Genomic DNA, 22,282 nt, shown 5'->3' with positions numbered 1-22,282 from the left:
GCAGAAGAGAAGAATGAGGGGGGGATTTGATAGCTGCTTTCAACTACCTGAGAGGTGGTTCCAGAGAGGATGGTTCTAGACTATTCTCAGTGGTAGAAGAGGACAGGACAAGGAGTAATGGTCTCAAGTTGCTGTGGGGGAGGTTTAGGTTGGATATTAGGAAAAACTTTTTCACTAGGAGGGTGGTGAAACACTGGAATGCGTTACCTAGGGAGGTGGTGGAATCTCCTTCCTTAGAAGTTTTTAAGGTCAGGCTTGACAAAGCCCTGGCTGGGATGATTTAATTGGGGATTGGTCCTGCTTTGAGCAGGGGGTTGGACTAGATGACCTCCTGAGGTCCCTTCCAACCCTGATATTCTATGATTCTATGACCTTCCCACCCTGCTACTCCCTGGACAGTCACCAGCTACCTCGCCCCAGCATCCAGCTACCCTCAACACCTCAGCCACCTCTAGCAACCCCAGATACCTTCCAGCCATCTCCCATAGCTGAAGAGACCAAGCTTCATGACGCTCCATGTCCTCCCCTCTCCATTGCTTGTGGCAGGGTTTGCTGACCATATAACTAAACATTATGGTTACATGCAAATTATGTGCAAATATGCAAATGATCTCATTAAATACTTCGCATTAAATTGTCTCACATGGCGCCGCACAAGACGTGGCAGCTGTGCTGAAGGCACATGCTGAGTAATTTTTATGTCCTGGCAGCGACACATGTCCAGCATGAATGGAAGTAATTATGCTATCCTAGGAAAAGCTGCACAAGGGCTTCAAGTAAAGAGACAGGGACACTGTCAGCTTTCAGTTTTGGAAACGCTGGGGTTTTCAGTTCAGGTTTCTGAGCACAGTTTAAACAGTAGAGCCTGAATTTTAAAAAAGGTTTTCTGCTCCCATAGATGATCTCTTGGGCGGGCCCAAGGACACAAACACATTCAGGCCACACTTTCTCTATACACACACACACACACTATCCCTATCCCTATCCCCATCCCCACCCACCACTTCCCTCTGTCCAAACTCCAGCCTGCTGCTTCATCAGTTTTAGCTTCGCTGCTGCTGGTAAAGACAGTCTGGCAGGGACTGGGGAAGATCAGTGGACAGCCACAAAACAGAGAAATTGAGTGTGCACAAAGAGCCTGGGCTGAAATTAATTGTGGTTGATGGAAAGACCCCCATTAGAGAAAGAATGAGAATGACTCTATAGCCTGGTAGCTTGGGCATTTGTCTGGGAGAGCCAGGGTCCAGTCCATTGCCCTGATTCTAATGGCTGTTGAATTATTTAGCCAAAGTGGACACGCTTCAACAGGAGAGATTGAGAATGACCCACATCAGAATATCCTGGACCTCAGTGGCTAGGGCATTCAGCTGAGAGCTGGGAGACCCCCCCCCATTCAGATCCTTTCTCCCCATCATGCAGGTGTGGGGGAATTGAAAGTAGGTCTCCCACATCTCAGCTAAGTACTCTAGCCACTAGGCTAAAAGTTATAAGGGATTTGTTCTCTGGTCAAATTTTGTCTGGAGCCAATCTGATAGGCGTTTTCTGAGCATGCGTTCTGGATTGGGCCCTGCAGGCCAAATTGGCAAGGGAACGCCCATCCTCCCCTGGTTGGAGGATGCCGTTGAGGGTTGGGCATGTGATTGGCATGAAGGCCTCCAGCATGCATGACCAGAAACTGAGGCAGTTAGCGGACTTTTAGAGTAGAAATGTAGGGGCTGAGGGATTTTAGATGCCTACAAGATTAGGTGGCAGCCAAGCAGGGGTTTTGAAGATCTCAGCGGCACCTACATTTTGGACATAGGCCCCTAAAGTGGGGTGTTAGGTGCCTAAGTCCTTTTGTGGATCTGGGTCTACGTAAATAAACTGCAAAAAAAAATAATAATAATACAGAAAATGTGCATTTCTCTCTAATCTTTCAGCTGCAGTAGTCTAAAGAGTCACTTGTAGCCATGGTAGGTTCCATATGTTCAGGTGGCCTGTCACCTTTTAGGGCTTAAAATAAAATAACTGATACTTTTAAAAAGCAGAGTGATTAAAAAATAGAGAGTTTAAGTGCTGGAATGACTCACAGAGTCTGATCCAGTTCCTGTCATGGGATATGCCCGGGCAGACCCCTGGCATGCTCAAACCTCCACTCTGCCCGAAGCCCCAACCCCGGAGTTGGCACCTATGCTGTACTATGATTACTCATTATTGATAGGCTGTGTAGACACTGTGTGCTGTCCATGCACTCTACATTGTGGGGTTGGAGGCCTAAGGTGCCTCTACACTCCCCAAAAAATCCCACCACAGTGAGTCTCAGAGCCTGGGTCAACTGACATAGCAGAAATAGCCAAAAATAATTAGCATAGCCCCCGAGACTGCCTCACTGGGTTTCAGAATCTGGGCTCTAGCCGGAGCAGGAACATCTACACTGTAACATAAGCCCTGCAAACCTGAATCAGTTGACCCAGGTTCTGAGATTCACTCCCACAGGGGGTTTTTGGAAGTATAGATGTACCCATTAAACACCCACAGCTGGCCTGGGTCAACTGACTCAGGCTCACAGGGCTATAGATTTCAGTTCTAGCCTAAGAATCTACACAGCAATATTTAGCCCTGCAGCCTGAGCCCAATTTGGATGACCCAGGCTAGCCTCAGCTGTGCTGCAGATCTGGCAGGGGCCACAGGTCTTGAATGTAGGTCCACAGGGCTCTTAACCTGCCACCTCCTGACTTGCTAACAGCTGCTAGAATAGAATAAAGCCAGTCCTGGGATGTGATTGGTGGAACACTGGGGCTCCTGATTGGTCCCTGGCCTCTATTTAACCTCAGCACAGGAACAAGAAGCTGTCTATGCAACTGAGTTCTCCCCGCTCAGGACTGCTTCCCCTGCAATACCTGGTCTTTGAGTCTGCTGCTGATTTCCTGGTAACCTGACCCTGCTTGCCTCCTGACACATGACTGTTGGTTTGCCCACTGGCCTATCTCAGACTCTGATCTCCTGGTAACCTGACCCTGCCTAACTCCTGCTCCAGCCACTAGGTCAGATCACCCACATCTTGGTCATGACAGCTTGCATGGACCACTTAGGCCACAGGAATGGGCCTAGTACCAGCAGAATGGACCTGGCTAACCCTTTGGGAGCACCAGACATGCTCAAGTGGGCTGCCTGCCTTCAGGCGGACAGCAACCCCTGCAGACTTGGGTCATCCAGCTAACCTCAGAGAACCAACTCTTGCAGAAGCAAGTCACTCGTTTGTCTCTGGAAAATGCCGCTCTCCAGACATGGCTCACCCAGCCCTGTTCCCCGACACCACTGCTGGAATGGTTTCATGGTAATCACTAGTGATTCCGGACTTCTATAAACCAATGCCACCGCCTGTTCATGATGCAACCTTAGTCCTATAATAGTGATCATGCCAAGGTGAGCCCCGTCATCAGCTGGCTGTCTGGGGACTAGGCCTCTCCCTCCTTGGTGTGTGACAGCTCAGTCCTGTTGAACTGGGAGGTCTTCCTCCCACCCATGTCAGTACTATTCGATGATCCACACTGAACCCAAATGGCAGAGGCTGCTCTAAGGAAGCTCTGACAGGGGCAGGGTACCATAGCCTCATATGCTGTGCAATTCCGCTGCCTCACAGCTGATACAGACCAGAACAAGGTGGCACAGGCCTACCAGATCTGGTGGGGCCTGCAAGAAGAAATTAAAGATGAATTAGCCCAGATAGAGATGCCTACATGGATCTCACCATCCATATAGTTAATCGGGTATGGGAATGAAGGGAGGAAAAACGGGGGTCTTGAAACCCTCCAGTCCAGGTACTGTGACATTTTCACCCCTGCCTTCCGCCAAGCCAATGCAGATGGATGTGGGCTGTCAACAGCTCACCCCCATAAGAAAGGAACGAAGCTGCCCGTACCATCTCTGCTTCTACCGCAGTGAGTCAGATCACTCCATCTCTTCCTGCCCCATATGAACTGCCAGGCATTAGGGGAAAGAGCTCCCCTACACTTCAGTCCTGACTGGAACACATCCAAAGCCCCGCCTGAGGGCTCTTCACTTGCTGGTGCCTATCCAGGTGCACATACCTGGGTCAACCCTTCGAAATCTCATCCTACTAGCCTTCATTGACTCAGGTGCAGCAGACTGCTTCATAGCCGCAGCAGCAGCCCAGATCCTGTAGATTCCCCTGCAACACAAGGTCACTCCTGACCTTATAGAGCAGTGCTTCTCAAACTTTTGTGCTGGTGACAAAATAGACTTTCAAATAGCAAGCCTCTGAGTGTGACCCCCCTTATAAATTAAAAACACTTTTTTATATATTTAACACCATTATAAATGTTGGATGCAAAGCGGGGTTTGGGGTGGACCCCCAGTTTGAGAACCCCTGCTATAGAGGGTATTTATGGTTCCCCTTTGTCTTCTGCTTCAGTGATAGAGGAAAGAGCCCCCATGGAGGCTGTGATTCAAAGGCACCAAGAAACGTTACAATTTGGAATGGTCCATGCTCCACACTTTCCCCTGATCCTCAATGTTTCCTGGCAGGCTCTCCATAACCCACTCATTTGGTGGCAAGCACAGGAAGTCTGTTTTCTCTCAGAGTTTTGTCAGCAGCACTGTTGGGAACCAGTAGCTCCTGTCCCAGCATCCAAAACTTGAGAGGCCCAGATGGGGGGGTGGCTATCCAGGCAGAACTTTCCACTGATGCCACATCTGAACTCCCCTCAAAAGTGGATTTGTGCTGGAAATGGCCCACCTTGATTATCATGCACATTGTAGGGAGAGTGGTCACTTTGGATAAGCTATTACCAGCAGGAGAGTGAGTTTGTGTGTGTGGTTTTTGGAGGGGGGTGAGGGAGTGAGAGAACCTGGATTTGTGCAGGAAATGGCCCACCTTGATTATCATACACATTGTGAAGAGAGTGGTCACTTTGGATGGGCTATTGCCAGCAGGAGAGTGAGTTTGGGGGGGGGGGGTGGAGGGTGAGAAAACCTGGATTTGTGCTGGAAATGACCCAACTTGATGATCACTTTAGGTAAGCTATTACCAGCAGGAGAGTGGGGTGGGAGGAGGTATTGTTTCATGGTCTCTGTGTATATAATGTCTTCTGCAGTTTCCATGGTATGCATCCGATGAAGTGAGCTGTAGCTCACGAAAGCTCATGCTCAGATAAATTGGTTAGTCTCTAAGGTGCCACAAGTACTCCTTTTCTTTTTGCGAATACAGACTAACACGGCTGTTACTCTGAAAACTGATCTTTTTGAAAAGAAGAATGCGGGAACTCTCCCTCTGCATCAGAACTACAACAGAGCTGCAGCCAGGTGCAAAAATATAATTTGGGGGAATTTATACCATGTCAGAATCTGAACTGACTGTGCTCCGAGAAATACCCTCAGGCCAGGTTCTCCTGGTAATCTGCAAGTCAAGCTCTTCAGCTGACACACCACTCTTTTTGTCATGAAGAAAGACTGCAGTCTCAGACTCTGCTCATGAAAGCTTATGCTCAAATAAATTGGTTAGTCTCTAAGGTGCCACTAGTACTCCTTTTCTTTTTGCGAATACAGACTAACACCGCTGCTACTCTGAAACCTGCATTAATTACTGTGTACTGAATCAGATAACTATCAGGAATCATTATCTGCTACCCCTGATTCCTGAGTTGCTAGATTGTGTGGTAGCTGCCCATATATTCACTAAATTGGACCTGAGGGGTGCATACAACCTTGTGCAAATCAGAGAAGGGGACGAGTGGAAAACTGCCTTCCAAACCCACTATGGCCCCATTAAGAATATCTCGTAATTCCCTTCTGGTTGACCAACTTCCTGGCCAATTTCCAACATTTTATGAATGATGTGTTCCAAGATATCTTGGACCACTATGTAATAGTGTACTATGTAGTAGTCTACCTGGACAACATATTGATCTTCTTTGAGTACCCCGAACAGCATACTGCTCCCATCTGGGTCGTCCTGGAACACTTATGGCGGCACGGCCTTTTCGCCAAGCGTGAGAAGTGTGCCTTTGATCAGGCCTCCTGGAGTTCTTGGGCTTCATCTTATCCCCAGAAGGGATGCAGGTGAACACATGCAAGGCCTGAGCCATCCAAGATTGGCTGATTCCCCACATGGTACGTGACCTGTAATGCTTCCTGGGGTTCACCAATTTTTATTGATGATTTATCCTGCATTTTTCAAAACAAATCAAGCCTGTCACCACTCTTCATTGGAAAAATACCCAATTCCATTGGCCTGAAACTTGAAATTTGCCTCCACTACAGCACCCATATTGGCTCATCCAGATGTCACACAAGGCTTCACTGTAGAAGCTGATGACTCCAGTATGGCAATTGGGGGTGTCCTCTCCCAGAGACTTGGTCCCAAGCGAGTGTTACACCGTATGCTTATTATGCAAGGAAACTCACTCCTACAGAACTAAACTATGAAATACTTGATAAGGAACTCCTGGTGATAAAAACTGCCTTTGCAGAATGGCTGCTCTACCTGGAAAGAGCTGGCTACCTGGTGCAGGTACTCACTGATCAAAAAAATCTGGAATAGCTATGTAGGACAAAAGCCTTAAAACAACAGCAGCATTGGTGGACCCTGTTCTTCTCACAATGCAATTTCATTATTACATACTGCCCCAGACCCAACACCCTGTCTGATATGGTTCTAACCCACATTCTCAAATCCCATAACTTTGTCAGTGCAGCTCATCACCAGGATATATCAGATTGATATGCTCACCCTCTGTCTCAGGAATTCCACCTGATGAACAAGCTATTATCCACAAGAAACTGCATGACTCCCAGGAAGGGATCATATACATGAGAGACCACATATATGTTCCCTCTGGACCCACAAGAGTTGCAGTCTTGCAATTATACCACACTTTCCTCCTAGCAGGACACTTGGGGTGCTTCAAGACCCAACAAATAACATCCTGTTCCTTTTGTCAGCCCTAGATACAACCAGCACTACAGTTGTTCATTGCCTCCTCTGATGTTTGTGCCCATGTCAAGACACCATGCCACAAGCCCTGCAGTCTCCAGCCCATGGACACTCCCTATCGATCCTGGGTGGTCATCACTGTAGACTTCATTGTAGCATTACCAGAGTCCAACAAATTTACAACAGCTTTGATGGTAGTGGACCACTTTACCAAAATGGCCCACTTCATCCTTTGCACAGGCCTCCCCTCCACTGAAGAGACAGTCCAGCAGTGTAGTCTGCCTCTTTTGCTTACAGCCCCCAGCCTCTTTAGCCAGCACCAAACCAAAATATCTCTCTAGGCTTCTCCCAAGATCATATTGCGCTCATAGGCTCCTGCTTGGCTTCTTGCTCTGCCTCTGAGTCGCTCTCTGTCTCTCTCTTTCTTATCTGCCCCCCCCCACCCCAGTTCCACCTGGTCAGAACAATACCCAGTGTAACCCTCTGCCCATGTGGTGCTAGTTTCTCCGCTGACTCTGGGCTTGTCCTCAATACTAGCTAAATCAGCACCGCTGCAATTGATGCAGCGGCATCGATTTAGTGGGTCTGGTGAAGACGCGATAAATCAATGGTAGAGTGCTCTCCCATTGACTTCAGTACTCCACTTCCCTGAGAGGCGTAAGCTACATTAATGGGAGAGCATCTCCTGTTGACATAGGCTAGTGTAGACACTGCTGTAAGTCGATCTAAGCTACATCAATTTAAATTATGTAATTTGTGTAATTTAACTAGAATAAGTTAGATCAACTTACCTCATTAGTGTAGACCAGGCCTATTAGACCTTGTTTTAGGTGTGGTCTCTTAAGTACTGTCTCTTACAGCAATATTAAATAAAGGGCATGCTCACACATCAGTGTAAACAAGGTTTTAACTTAATCCGTAACAAGATTTAATCCCGCTCATAACAATACAATACCTATGGCCCAGTTCTACCTGTGGACATCAGAGCTTTGCTCAGTTCTTCCATAATAATTTAATGTGCTAATTATCAATTCAGAACTACACTACTCAAAGCACTTTAAAATGGCAGCTGAATGGAGCTTTAATAGCATGTTGTTCAGGAAATCTATTCCTGTCTGTGGAGGCAAAGATAAGGTGCATGATCGCTGAAGGAAATGTTGGCTGATGCCTTGTTCTCCTTTTGTATTGTACTGGTAAACACAAGGAAAAGCTTGTCTGTACTCAGAAGCTGCAAGTATACACTGAAGATTTTGGTATTTCCTAAAATGATTCCCTAATAGGATTGGTATTGGGATATCTGAGCCATTACCTGTCCTGGGAGAATGGGGATAGATGAGAAATCATTCCTAGAATTCTTGCCTTCCAGGAGCAGCGTAACAGGGCTGGTTATTGTTGGTATGTTAATTCACCATCTTTGTACTGTAATTTATAGACATTCAAACTTTTGGAAGCACTACATCCGCAAATGGCATTAAATCTCAGAGGACAGGCAGGAGCTACTTGGCTGCCTGACAGGGTACCTGACATCTCATCTTTGGTCCCTGGCCTAGGACTAGGAGGGTGAAGTACTGCCATAGTGGTCAGAAGGAGCAAGAGAACTTCCGGAGAAAACTGTATTAAGAGGACTTTGCTCTTGCTTAGACACTTTATGCATTCTCCTGCTGGTTATTTATTGATTATTTACAGGTGTCCATCACCATAGCTTCATGATACTGGTTACATACAGTGCAACACTTCCCAAATTAGGCACAGTGCTCCCCTCCTTTCCCCCTCTCAACTAATACCCACTTGCTGAGGGACCAAGTTTAAGGGATAACCAGCCAGGAGACCGGATGTCACCAACTGTTAGGAATAAGCAGGAGCAAGGAGATTTGTGCTTCATCGTGCCCTAAAAGTGACAAGATCCCGACTCTGGTGGGCAGTGAATTCCAAAGCTAAAGGAATTCCCTCTACTGAGAATGTCCAACCCTCAAAATACAATAAGAGCAGGGGACAATTGTCTGTGATGTTTGATGTGAGCAAATTAAAGGGCAGACAAGCAGGCCAGGCCACCATTCTTCCTATGGAAGCTCTATGAGGGAACTTACTATTTTTCCTGGGGTTTTTGCCTTTTTACTGCTGACTTGTTTATTTTTCTTTTTTAAAAAAACTTTTTTTCCAAGGCACAGGAAGGTGATCAACTAAGTAAATGCTTGGAAACACAGAATATACCTCATGTTATAGAGGTGGCTGATGTGTACAGGAATATTAACAAACCACTACACTGGGGATAGGAAGTCAGTATGGACTGCATTAAATAAACTTGTCAATGTGTAACAGGCAGGCACACAAATGAGCCAATCTATACACAGTGACCGGGATGGCACAAACAGGCATTACTGTCTTCGGAGTGATATGTCTGTTTTACTGGAAGCCTGAATCATTTTGTGTGGGTATTTTGGTCATGGAGCAGTTTCCTTGCACTGTTGAGAGTGCTGGAAAGCAAAGGAAAAAAGATCTTGAGACTCTTTTCAAAGCTGCAGGTCTCACGTGCCTGCTAAAAGTGCCCCAAATCACTCACCAGTAAATGCCACAGTGACACCAGAGAACTGAGTGGAAAGCCACAAGAACTGGAAGGCTGTGGCAGTTGTAAAATGGCCCCCTGAAGCATTTGAACACCATTTTTGACTGTAAATAATCTAGTGATCTGTTGCAAACGTTGAAAGTGGGCAACTTCACTGCAAGTTCACTGTATAGATTGTGATTCCGACTGAATGACATTCTTTGGTTATAAGGTATACTCTCTCAGCAGCATTATAGCAATCAGGGCTGTTTTTACTCTACTCTTCTGCATTGTGTGACAAAGATGAAAAGCAAAAACACTCTTATCAGAGTTGCAAAGAGCAGCTCTTTCTTTGATCATCCCAAGATTTGCTTAGGGCTGATGCTGTATGCAAACTCTGGCAGCAATGTTTACCAGTAGCAAAATAATGCTGCTGGTTTAACACTCAAACAGGCAGGCAGATCAAAAGCTAGACTGGCAACAGCCAATGAGTGTCATCCTGCTTCGCATTTGGTGCTGACTGCTTATGCTCACCAACAACAGGAATTGTGTAAATGAAAACTAGTGTGTAATTTAATAAAATTATTAAATCTGTTAAAAAGATAATGAACAGCACCCATAATTCAATTAAATGAAAGGAAAGAAGATGGGGATGAACCTTCATGCTTTAAATCCTCTTTATCTTGTAGGTCTTGTCCCAAACTGGATATTTAGATAATTCAAGTGTACATCTCTTTATTTAATCTTGCAACTTAATTTTGCAACTAGGTCAAAAAAGTCAACTGTGTCACCCAACTGGTGGTGGTTGTTTTCACACACACACACACACACACACACACACTGGTGGTTTGTTTACACACACATACACACGACAGAGATAACATGGCCCTCTAGCAGCAAATACCTTCGCCTTAATACTAGCTCATATGCTCGGCCAGTGTTGGATCTTTGCTATGTTAAGGTTTTAGGATTTAAAAAGCAGAAAGAGAGAAGACAAGATGCACTGGAAATACCGATGTGGAGTTAGTGACAGATTGTTCTCTACTTGGATTACCCATGTCTGAGAATTAGAAACTCAAGGGAGCTATCTTAGTGAAATTTCCCCAGTATCATTTTCTCAGGCGTTTACTCCACATAGAATAAGCTGAGGGTTTGGTCTGCAAATCTAGTAGATCTCCTGAAGCCCAAGGAGGTCTTCGTACTTCTCTGTTGGCTTTTGGCTTCCCCTCCCCACAGTCTCTTGACAGGAGCCAGGGAGATTCTGGTCCCCCTGGAACCACTCTGGTGTTTGCAGCCTGTGGAGTGGGAACTCAGCTAAATTAGTGCTTGCAGGGTCAGCATTAACTTACCCAGAAACGACCTCGAGAGCTGCGTAGGTACAATGCTGGTGGTGCAGCCCAAATTCAAAAGTTTAAGGCCCTTATTTCACAATTTGATGCCACCTGGCTTCTGTGGGGGCTGTATGTGGGTGTCAGAGTCAGCCTATGTGGATCAGATTGCAGGATCAGGACCCAAGTTTGTTCAGTTCAAGTGCTGAATTAAAGTTCATGGGGAATATGATTTTATCCATACCAATTTGTCCCTCTTTATTCTATTTACCTACCTTTTTATTTATAAAATACTCCCAGTGCCACAGAGCATATGCAGGCACATATATAACACTTAGTTTTAAAAATTAATCTTTTAAAACAAAAGCGAAAGAAAGAAAGAAAGAAAGAAAGAAAGAAAGAGAATTTCCACCTGTGTTTCATTAATCATGGCATGGAAAGGGCCAGATCCTGTAAAATGCACCCTGACTTCCTGGGGTGCAGGCTCTGTTTCTGATTCCTGAGCTAAATGTATAACTGCCACTCACTTTCTTTCGGATATCACATGGAGAATATTGCCGATGGCAGCAGCAGAAGTCTGAATAAACACATTTTAGTTCCTTTTCTCCTACACTTCTTGCCCAATATCCTGTAAGTATTAGAGAGGGAAGGCTTCTTTGTTGATTGGAATCTTGAGCTAATGGAATCCCCAGTAGGTTTTATTCTGCAACCTTCTGCCAGGTTCAGCGCTTCTGTGCATGGATTCCTGAGCGCACAGACAGAGATAGCAAGGCCACAATGGAGGTGAACCTGTGATTCTGCAGCACTGAGAGAACATGAAGACTGCCAGTTTTTCTGTCTTTGCCAAATTATTGGAGAACGGAATGCCTGTAAATGTCATGTATGTTTATTTTATAAATGACTTTACAGAATTCCAGGAGAAGAAAGGCACATTCGATACCAGTTGCCTCAATAAAATCTCTTATTCTTGGGAGCGTTAATTGAGCTAGATGGAGAGCAGAATAGATCATGGCACAATATGATACGTTGTTTACAGACCTCAAAGCAGACCTACCACAAGACTTAAGAGCCACAAAATCGCCCCTTCTCTCTCTGAAAAATGCACATTGTGTAATTTCCTGACTTTACTAAAAGTCACCCTGATTCAAAAAAACCTTACATCTTGAAGATTAACAGAAATAGTGACCTCAAGTGGTATGTTATGGTTGTGACCAGTGATTTCTTTCCTTGCATTTTCTTAAGCGTTCTTTGTGTTTGGTTGGGTTTTCTTATGCGTGTTGTGTTGTGGTTGTTTTTAGTTGGGGTTTTTTTTATGGTAGCCTGGAATGAGGTATCAGTTTAAGGATCTTCCCTGTTTGTAACTGGCCAAGGAAGCGACTTTGTGGTGATTTTTTATTCCTAATAATACCATTTTTATTCATTGGACCAAAACTTGAACTAAATCTCCTTGAAACTACATAGGATCTTGTTTGCTAGCATAAAATCCTTTGAAAGTAATGGTGGGGGTCCATAGCTTTCAGTGCTTGGGAAGACAGGGCTGTTGTGTTAATTCTGATGGAATAGATGGCTCCAGAAAGTCCAAGGGGTTAACAAGCCCTATCACTACAACACTAACCAGTCAAACATAATTTGGGGGTTTGAGTACAGAGATTTCGACCTGCTTAGTCCCATGGCAAACTAGAAACACTCGAAAATTCATGCCAAAATTTGAAAAAAAATATTGATTAGGATACACGAGAAAGAAAAAGAAGAATTTTTTAAAAAGCTTTTTGAAATCGAGTGGTTATGTAAAACAAACTTAATCAAAACCACTTTTTGAGAGAGAGAGAGACTCTTATTTTGTCAGCTGATACTTCTAAATTAGTGGTTCTCAAACTATTGTACTGGTGATCCCTTTCACACAGCAAGCCTCTGAATGCAACCCCCCTTATAAATTAAAAACATTTGTTTATATATTTTACACCATTATAAATGCTGGAGGCAAAGCGGGGTTTGGATTGGAGGCTGACCGCTCGCGACCCCCCATGTAATAGTCTTGCGACCCCCTGAGGGGTCCCAACCCCCAATTTGAGAACCTCTGTTCTAAATGGAGATAAAACTGTTGAATTTTGAGTTGGCAGCTGTAAATAGTAGTTACTCTTCCTGCTTTTGACAAAACTGGCATGCACAAAAAAGGAGAGATGGAGGGGGCAGAATACAGCTTTCGTTGATGTTCTTAGGATACAAGGTTGCTGTTCAGTGATGGATGGACATTGTAGGATGGCAGGTTGGCCATGATAGTTGTTGCTCTTGACCCTGGCTCATTTCCCTGGTCTGGGATGTCATCTATTTTTATTAGTTTATTAATAATCAAGTTTATTAGCGTAGTGTGTAAGGGCCAACTGAGAATGAGGACCCATTTACAATCCAAATAGACAAGACAGACACAGGGTGAGAGACGGGATATAATGCACAAGCAGAATGAACAATATGATGATAACCAATGGCCATGTTAGTTCCACTTTTTTTTTGTGGGAGAAGGATGTTACTTACGAGAGAATCAGCTAAATGGACAGAAAAGAAAAGGGAAGGGAAGGAGGTGGGTGACCGAGGTAAAGAGGGTAAGAGGGACAGACATGGAGTGAAGCTGAGGTGAAGAGACTGGCTGATCTGGTTAGGTCCCCCTCCTTCACTGGTCCTTCTGAGTCTGGGCAAACTGGATGAGCCATTTCATCCGGTCACACTGATGCCATGCCATAGTGAATCGGGTGAAAAGCCAAAAGATAGTGAAAGAGGGCCGGAAGCAGATGGTAGTAACAAAAAGGGACACAAGAGAAAAGGGAAGACAGAGCAGGGTCCCTCATGTGTCAGGCTGGAGTCCTCACTGATACAGAGATGATGGTCTGGCATCCTCAGTCATGTGCTGATCTAGACATACTGATATTTGAGGCTCACCGATGGAGGACAGAGTTTCTGGGGCAAAACAGAAGTCTGTTGGGCTATCCCCAAAGAATCCCCCACAATTCTATTCCATTCTGATCCCTAGAGTCTGCTTCTCTGAGAACCCCAAAGGAGCAGATTGGTGGTTGGAATAGCCCATCCTCTCATTATTTTGTTCACGAATTAGGCATTATTTCCAATGCTTTCAATTTTGCTCCATTAATTTTTTATTCCAATCTTGTTTACCAATAATGATCTTAACACAGTCCTTAAGTTGTATCAGTAGCCCTGTTTGAATGGGTGAAATCTGTCCTTTTATACCTTTTCCATCAACATTTATTATTACAGGTTATTGCAACATTTTGTGGACTTTCTCCCACTCTCCAGCTGTTGAGTTTACAATTTGGGTAGGTCAACTAGAGCCCAGTTATTACAACAGTGCCCAAGGGAAAGGAAAGAGAGAAGATAGTTATTTCCTCTAAAAGGAGAACACTGCATGGTGACAATCTTGCAGCCCCTATGTTGAGAGAGTGATAGCCAAGAGAAGAAAACGGTCACTCAGCCACCCTGAAAAGTACTGGCATGTTCACCAAGTGACTGAACATTTTCCACTCCCTTTGACTTCAATGGAGGCAAAAGACACCAGGACCTCCCAGGGATCACGCCTGAATTTTGCAAAATAATTTTCAGATCTATATTTTTCTATCACTTTCAATGCCAGTTTTCCTGGACTGTTACTATCCAGTTCCTTATTTGACCTGTCTCACTTCCCTCAGTGGCTAGCAGCTGCTGCAGCTCTTTCATTAAGTAATGAAACATGCTGGAGTACATTGCTTTTCTCCGATAATTGATGCCATTATTGTTTTCTCATAAATCCAACTGATGAAGCCTTCTGCAAACTCAACCAGACCTCAGTCCTTTGCAGAGTTTCGATTTTCTTAGAAGCTCTGATTATGGCCCCTAACTTCCCCCAGCTGTTACAGAGACATGGCAGGTGGAAGAGAAGCTGTCACTGGTGGAAAATGTATCCAGAATGAGGAAATGGCTTTGCCTTTATAAGTCAGGTTTGTATGTATTTTTCATGAGAACTGGGTGTTTCTTATGCTTTGTGTAAAGATTGGTATCTCTCTTGAGGGAAGGGGGCATGCCCATGTGTGTGCTCGTTTGCTCGGAGCAAAATTACTTTGTTCCTTTGTTGATTGATCCAGTGCTGCTGTTTGCTTGAAAAAGAACACCCACAAGAGGAAGTTAAAGTGAAATGATCTCTTTGCATTAAAGAGAGTGGAAAGTGTGAGTGTATATGGAGTATATGTGATGCGTATATGGAGCACAAATCATTTCTCGGGGCCAAACCATGCTCCCACTTAAGTACAATTGCACAGTTCCTAATAATTTCAATGAGATTGGAATTGGGCCCATTAGCTTTGTTGCATTTGGGCTGCATTCTGGCCTGATGTAACGTGGCACACTTACACTAAATTTAATAGCTAGTTGGAATTGGACCCATTAGCTTTGTTGCATTTGGGCTCCATTCTGGCCTGAAGTAATGTGGCACACTTACACTAAATTTAATAGCGAGTTGCACTTGCTTACACCAAGATTAAATTAAGCCCTGGTCCTATAAGGCGCTCCATGCAAGTGGGCCCCAGAGCTGGTGTGGAGCTCTGTTGAAGACAATAGGAGTCTGTGCTGGTATAGGGTTTTGCCCATACAAAGCTCCTTGCAGCATCAAGACCGTGGGAGCCAGAGACTGGGCTATGTGAGAAATGCAGCTAGGATTGGACCATCTAGTCTGGATAAAATCACAGTTGCTACCTATTCTCAGCACATTCACATCAAATCTTTTCTGAAGTTAGAAAACCATGGGTATGTTTTTCCCCCTCATTATTTTACTGTTTCTGACTGGGAGTGGATGCTGAAAAGCCAAAATACTTCTCATTGTATTTCCTGCTAGATTGTAAAAAATCTAAACTCTGGTCACATGAGACTGTCTCCTCCAACAGGTTTGAATACGAGGCACCCAAACATCTGGGTATTTATTCAAACTGAATCTAATTTCAGAGTCTTTTCCAGTGCCCATATCACTAACTGCAACATACTGTTTGCAGCTTTCTGCACAAACATGTGGTCACCAGAATAGGTTGCCATTGTCCCCTTTGGAGGAAGAAGCACACTAAATATGGTGACTACTCCATGGCCGGGGAAGAATGAAGAAGATTTTGTATCTGGCCTAGTCCCCACAGAGATTCCAGTGCACCACCTGGCCTGTCAAGGAGTGCACAAGGGGCCAGAATTTGTCCCTCAAGGTAGAAATTAGGGCTGTTAATTAATCACAGTTAACTCACGCGATTAACTCAAAAAATTAATCATGATTAAAAAAAATTAATCATGATTAATCACACTTCTAACAATAGAATACCAATTGAAATTTATTAAATATTTTTGGATGTTTTTCTACATTTTCAATATTGATTTCAATTACAACACAGAATACAAAGTGCACAGTGCTCACAGTGTAATATTTTTATTACAAATATATGCACTTTAAAAATGATAAAAGAAATAGTATTTTTCAATTCACCTCATACAAGTACTGAAGTGCAAGCTCTTTATCGTGAAAGTGTAACTTACAAATGCAGATTTTTTTTTTGGTTACATAACTGCACTCAAAAACAAAACAGTGTAAAATCTTAGAACCTACAAGGCCCCTCAGTCCTACTTCTTATTCTGCCAATCGCTAAGACAAACAAGTTTGTTTACATTGACAGGAGATACTGCTGCCTGCTTCTTATTTACAATATCACCTGCAAATGAGAACCGGCATTTGCACGGCATTGTTGTAGCTGGCGTTGCAAGATATTTACGTGCCAGATGCACTAAAGATTCATATATCCCTTCATGCTTCAACCACCATTCCAGAGGACATGCTTCCATGCTGATGATGGGTTCTGCTTGATAACGATCCAAAGCAGTGTGGACCGACACATGTTTATTTTCATCATCTGAGTCAAATGCCACCAGCAGAAGGTTGATTTTCTTTTTTGGTGGTTTGGGTTCTGTAGTTTCCACATCAGAATGTTGCTCTTTTAAGACTTCTAAAAGCATGCTCCATACCTCGTCCCTCTCAGATTTTTGACGGCACTTCAGATTCTTAAACTTTGGGTTGAGTGCTGTAACTATTTTTAGAAATCTCACATTGGTATCTTCTTTGTGTTTTGTCAAATCTGCTGTGAAAGTGTTCTTAAAATGAACATATGCTAGGTCATCATCTGAGACTGCTATAACATGAAATATATGCAGAATGTGGGAAAAACACAGCAGGAGACATACAAATCTCCCCCGCAAGGAGTTCAGTCACAAATTTAATTGACACATTTTTTTTTAACGAGCATCATCAACATGGAAGCATGTCCTCTGGAGTGGTGGCTGAAGCATGAAGGGGCATACGAATGTTTAGCATATCTGGCATATAAATACCTTGCAATGCCGGCTACAACAGTGCCATGTGAATGCCTGTTCTCACTTTCAGGTGACGCTGTAAACAAGAAGCAGGCAGCATTATCTCCTGCAAATTGTAACCAACTTTGTTTGTCTGAGTGATTGGCTGACCAAGAAGTAGGACTGAGTGGACTTGTAGGTGCTAAAGTTTTACATTGTTTTATTTTTGAATGCAGTTGTTTTTTTTACATAATTCTACATTTGTAAGTTCAACTTTCATGGTAAAGAGATTGCACTACAGTACTTGTATGAGGTGAATTGAAAAATACAATTTTTTTATTTTTTACAGTGCAAATATCTGTAATCAAAAATAAATATAAAGTGAGCACTGTACACTTTGTATTCTGCACTGTAATTGAAATTAATATATTTGAAAATGTAGTAAACATCTCATAATATTTAAAATAAATGGTATTCTATTGTTCGCGCGATTAATCGTGATTAATTTTTTTAATCGCTTGACAGCCCAAGTAGGAATAACAAACAAGGCCTCCACAACTTGAAATCATAATAAAAAATCAAAGAGAAAAAGATTCTTGTTCTGTTACCTTGACTACTAAAAACAAGTAAGAAAGGACATATAGTTAATTGTGTCTCCTTGCTGCACATGCTCAGTCACCACTCTCTCTTCTCTTTGCAGAGCTTGCATTCATGTATGAAGAGGGTAAGAATGCTTGTTTGTTCAAAGCACAATAGAACTCCAGGGTAGAGTTTACAGATGGAAGGACCTATTATGCAAGGTGCTGAATTCCCCCAACCTCTAATGAATTCAGCAGGAGGCAGGAGCACCCAACACCTTAGGGGAGGAGCTCAGCACTTCACAGTCCCATAGTGTATTTAGTTAAATTATTGAAAGGGTTTCAGGATATTCCCTTCCATTTTTCAATTGATAGCCATTGTGTTTCAGAGTTGGAATGAGGACACAGCTGAGTACCTAATTTTCTAATGCATGTATAAAGGGAAAGTTTTGGTTTCCCACAGAGCAAACACGTACTATTCTATTACGTTTATTTGTTCTCGATGTATTGAATACTGAATCTGATTTGCTGGTTTGGGTTCTTTTAGCTTTGATAATGTGAAAGAAAAAATGATACATGAGGTTATGAAGACATGTTGAATTTGATCAAAAGCTCAGTGAAATCCATGAGAAGACTCTCTGAATCCAATGGGCTTTGGATGAAGCCCATAGTGAAAATATTACTGTAGCCATATGTTAACTTGGCTTAACTTCTGTTCCTGGAAAGATAATGGAGAAAATAATTAAGCAATCAATTTGCAAAAATATAGAGGATAATAAGGTGTTAAGTAACAGTCAAAATGGATTTATCAAGAACAAATCATGTCAAACCAACCTGATAGATTTCTTTGACAGGATAACAAGCCTTGTGGAAGGGGGGAAGTGGTAGATGTGGTGTATCTCAACTTTAGTAAAGCTTTTGATACTGTCTCACGTGACCTTCTCATAAACAAACTCGGAAAATGCAACCTAGAGGGAGTTACTATAAGGTGGGTACAAAACTGGTTGGAAAACCATTCTCAGAGAGTAGTTATCAGTGGTTCACAGTCACGTTGGAAGGGCATCACGAGTGCGGTCCTACAGGGATCAGTTCTGGGTCCAGTTCTATTCAATATCTTCATCAATGATTTAGATAATGGTATAGAGAGTATACTTATAAAGTTTGCAGACAATACCAAACTGGGAGGGGTTGCAAGATTAAAATTCCAAATGATCTGGACAAACTGGAGAAATAGTCTATATAAATAGGATGAAATAAGGACAAACACAAAGTACTCCCCTTATCAAGGAACATTCAGTTGCACACATACAAAATGGGAAATGACTGCCTAGGAAGGAGTACTGCGGAAAGGGATCTGGGGGTTATAGTGGACCATAAGCTAAATATGAGTCAACAGTGTAATACTGTTGCAAAAAAAGCGAACATCATTCTGGGAGGTATTAGCAGGAGCGTTGTAAGCAAGATCTAAGAAGTAATTCTTCCGCTTTACTCTGCTCTGAGTAGGCCTCAACTGGAGTATTGTGTCCAGTTCTGGGCACCACATTTCAGGAAAGATGTGGACAGAGAAGAGCAACAAAAATGATTAAAGGTCTAGAAAACATGACCTATGAGAGAAGATTGAAAAAATTGGGTTTGTTTAGTCTGGAAAAGAGAAGACTGAGAGGGGACATGATAACAGTTTTCAAGTACATAAAAGGTTGTTACAAGGAGGAGGGAGAAAAAATGTTCTTCTGAACCTCTGAGGATAGGACAAGAAGCAATGGGCTTAAATTGCAGAAAGGGAAGTTTAGGTTGGACTTTAGGAAACACTTCCTAACTGTAAGGGTGGTTAAGCACTGGAATAAATTGCCTAGTGAGGTTGTGTAATCTCCATCATTGGAAATTTTTAAGAGCAGGTTAGACAAATACCTGTCAGGAATGGTCTAGATAATACTTAGTCCTGCCATGAGTGTAGGGGACTGGACTAGATGACCTCCCAAGGTCCCTTCCAGTCCTTTGATTCTGTTAGGTGAATGATTTATTACATTTTGAAAGCATATATAAATGTAGTAAGTGCTGCCTATTGCAAAGACCCAGAAGATTCACAAAGGGAATTAGCAAAGCACTGTGCCCAAATAATATGAGAACAAATTACCATGAATAATGCAAACCAAAATAATCTGTATTATTTAAATCAGATGGAATATGGCAAATACTGTTATCCTGCCATTGAAAACATCCTTCCACTGAAGGTGTACTATGGAAGGCAGAAGTATTGTATCTTCCCTCTGAAGCACCTGGCATTGGCCATTTTCTGAATACAGAATACTGAGCTAGATGGACCATTGGTCTGACCCAGTATAGCCATTCTTACATTCTTATCTTCGATTTACAAGGAGTTTATTTGCAGCAATTCATCTCGACCTCAGTTTGGTAGGATTTGGAATTTTTTTCCATATGGTTTGTCTTTTTAATAAAAGATGCTCCAGAAATTTTATTTCATCAAGACCTCAGATTTAAACAGAAAAAGCTTTTTTATTAGCAGCCAGATTTCCAACACCTGTTGGAAAGAGCTATGGTAAGATTCTGTGACCGGCTCGTATCTGTGAGCTTCACATTACTGTCATTTAACACGGTATGATTATAGGGATCAATTTAAATGGCCACGTGTGAATTGACCAAACTACTAAGCAGTGGATGGAAGGAATATGTTCCTGAAGCATTCAAACACACTGAAGGGGAGGTTTTGAACATCTCTGATTGCTAGGATTGTATTGCAAAGTTTTTAAAATATGTGTATTGTGACATAAATAGGGCAATATTAAAAAGTGTAGTGAGGACAGAGACCGGGGAGCCAGAACGCCTGGGTTCTATTTGTGGCTCTGATATTAATTTCTCTTTCCATTGAGCAAATCAGTGCTCGTTGAAGCTTTTAGTCTGGTAACTACACGCATGTTCATAGTAGTTAGTTTAAACCAGGTATTATCTCTAGGGAATGTGAACTTCCTCCCTTTCCTGCATAAGCAAGAGAGCTGGACAGAGATAACAATGGGGTGCTTTAAGGCTGAAGTTTGTCTATCTATATTCTTAAACAACACCCACATTAGTTCACTTTCTGTATTATTTAAGTGACTGCACAGTACAGTATATAAACTGTGTGGAATGACTAAATGTCTGATGCCATTAAAAGGATAGGGGAGAAATGCAGAAAAACTAAATCCAGAAATACCTAGCTAGAATGATTCATAAACAGTTCATCTAATTCATTGCAATAACATGGTAGGCAAAAGCAGTGGATAACCCTGATTCAGTGTGTGTTGTGCATGTAGGTTAATTTATTATCAGAATTAAACATAACTAGCACAGTGTGAATCTAAAGAAAACTGTTCTACTGCCCACCGTTATTGAGGGTGAGAGAACAAACTGCACATAGGTAACTCTTCTATCTCCTTCAAAAATTCTGAGTTTTGTTCAGCCCTTTGCCTCGGTACGGAAGTTATGCTGTATTGTTCTGTGCAGTGATATTCCTTTGTTTGCAGACAACTCACACATCACCCCACGTTTTAGAATGGTAAACTCTGCACTTTAACTTTGAGGCTAATAAATGGTGATAACCGAATGCGCAAACAAAACAGTTCCCATTTCAAATAGTCTGCACATCTGGTAGCATATGCCCCCATATTTGCTGTAGCAAGTATGTTTTAGGAGACAGTCTCTCATGAGCCATTCTTTCCAAGGGTATCCTTGATATAGACTTCTCGGAGATTGAATCTTACCCCCAGTGCCAGGATCTGGGGTAGGAAAAGGGGTGTGAGATAAGGCAGTTCACTCATTGCTTCCTCCTTTTCCAGAATTACATAGAACCTTCAGTATAGTATGTCCTATGTGTGTCATGCATTTGTGCTCATTTCACATCTGGGGCTTGATCCTGCAAGGTGCTGAGCAGAGTTGATAAAATAAACAAACAAAACCTGGGCTTTTTAACAATCAGAAATCTTCACCAAAACAAAATGTTTTTGGTATACATGGGGGTTTGGTTTGCTTTTTCTTTCTAATTTTTTTCAAGAAAGCAGGAGGAAAAAAACCCAGTTTGGTGTGTACAGTATTTCAACCCCTCCCCGCCCATTTTGTCCCTCGGTTTCCTCCCCACCTCATCCGTCCCCCTTTTTCAGTGGCAAAATAGAAAAGAAAAAATAGAGAAAGGGGAAGGGAGGGGAGAAAAAAGGAGGGGGAAGGAAAACTGAAAAAACAAAATCCCAGAAAGTTCCAGTTAACACAAAATCGTTGGCAAGATAACACTATGTATATTATCTGGGCCCTAAACCAGCTTAATCTGACTGATGAGCCTAATTTTTATTTAGCGATGTTATTTACAGAATTAAGGAGAGGTTTATGTATAATGTGGCACTTCCAGTTTCTGCAAATAAAAAGAAAAGAAGAACAGAGATTACAATAACAGCACAGTAGCTACAGAACCACTCAGCAAAAAAAAATGTCTGAACTGAAAACTCTGAAAAAATGTTTAACCACGGCAAAGATATAACAAAACACTCAACTTCTTTAG

General features: G+C 42.8%; 1 protein-coding gene across 2 annotated transcripts in view; it reads left to right on the top strand.

Moving 5' to 3' along the window:
- The window catches only part of FYB1 (FYN binding protein 1), a 113,526-nt gene that overhangs the window by 23,043 nt on the left and 68,201 nt on the right, over positions 1-22,282 (top strand). The window lies entirely within an intron of this gene.

The sequence above is a fragment of the Eretmochelys imbricata genome, chromosome 5 (genome assembly GCF_965152235.1).
Source record: "Eretmochelys imbricata isolate rEreImb1 chromosome 5, rEreImb1.hap1, whole genome shotgun sequence".
Lineage (NCBI taxonomy): Eukaryota > Metazoa > Chordata > Testudines > Cheloniidae > Eretmochelys > Eretmochelys imbricata.
This window is presented reverse-complemented; position numbering and strand designations above follow the sequence as displayed.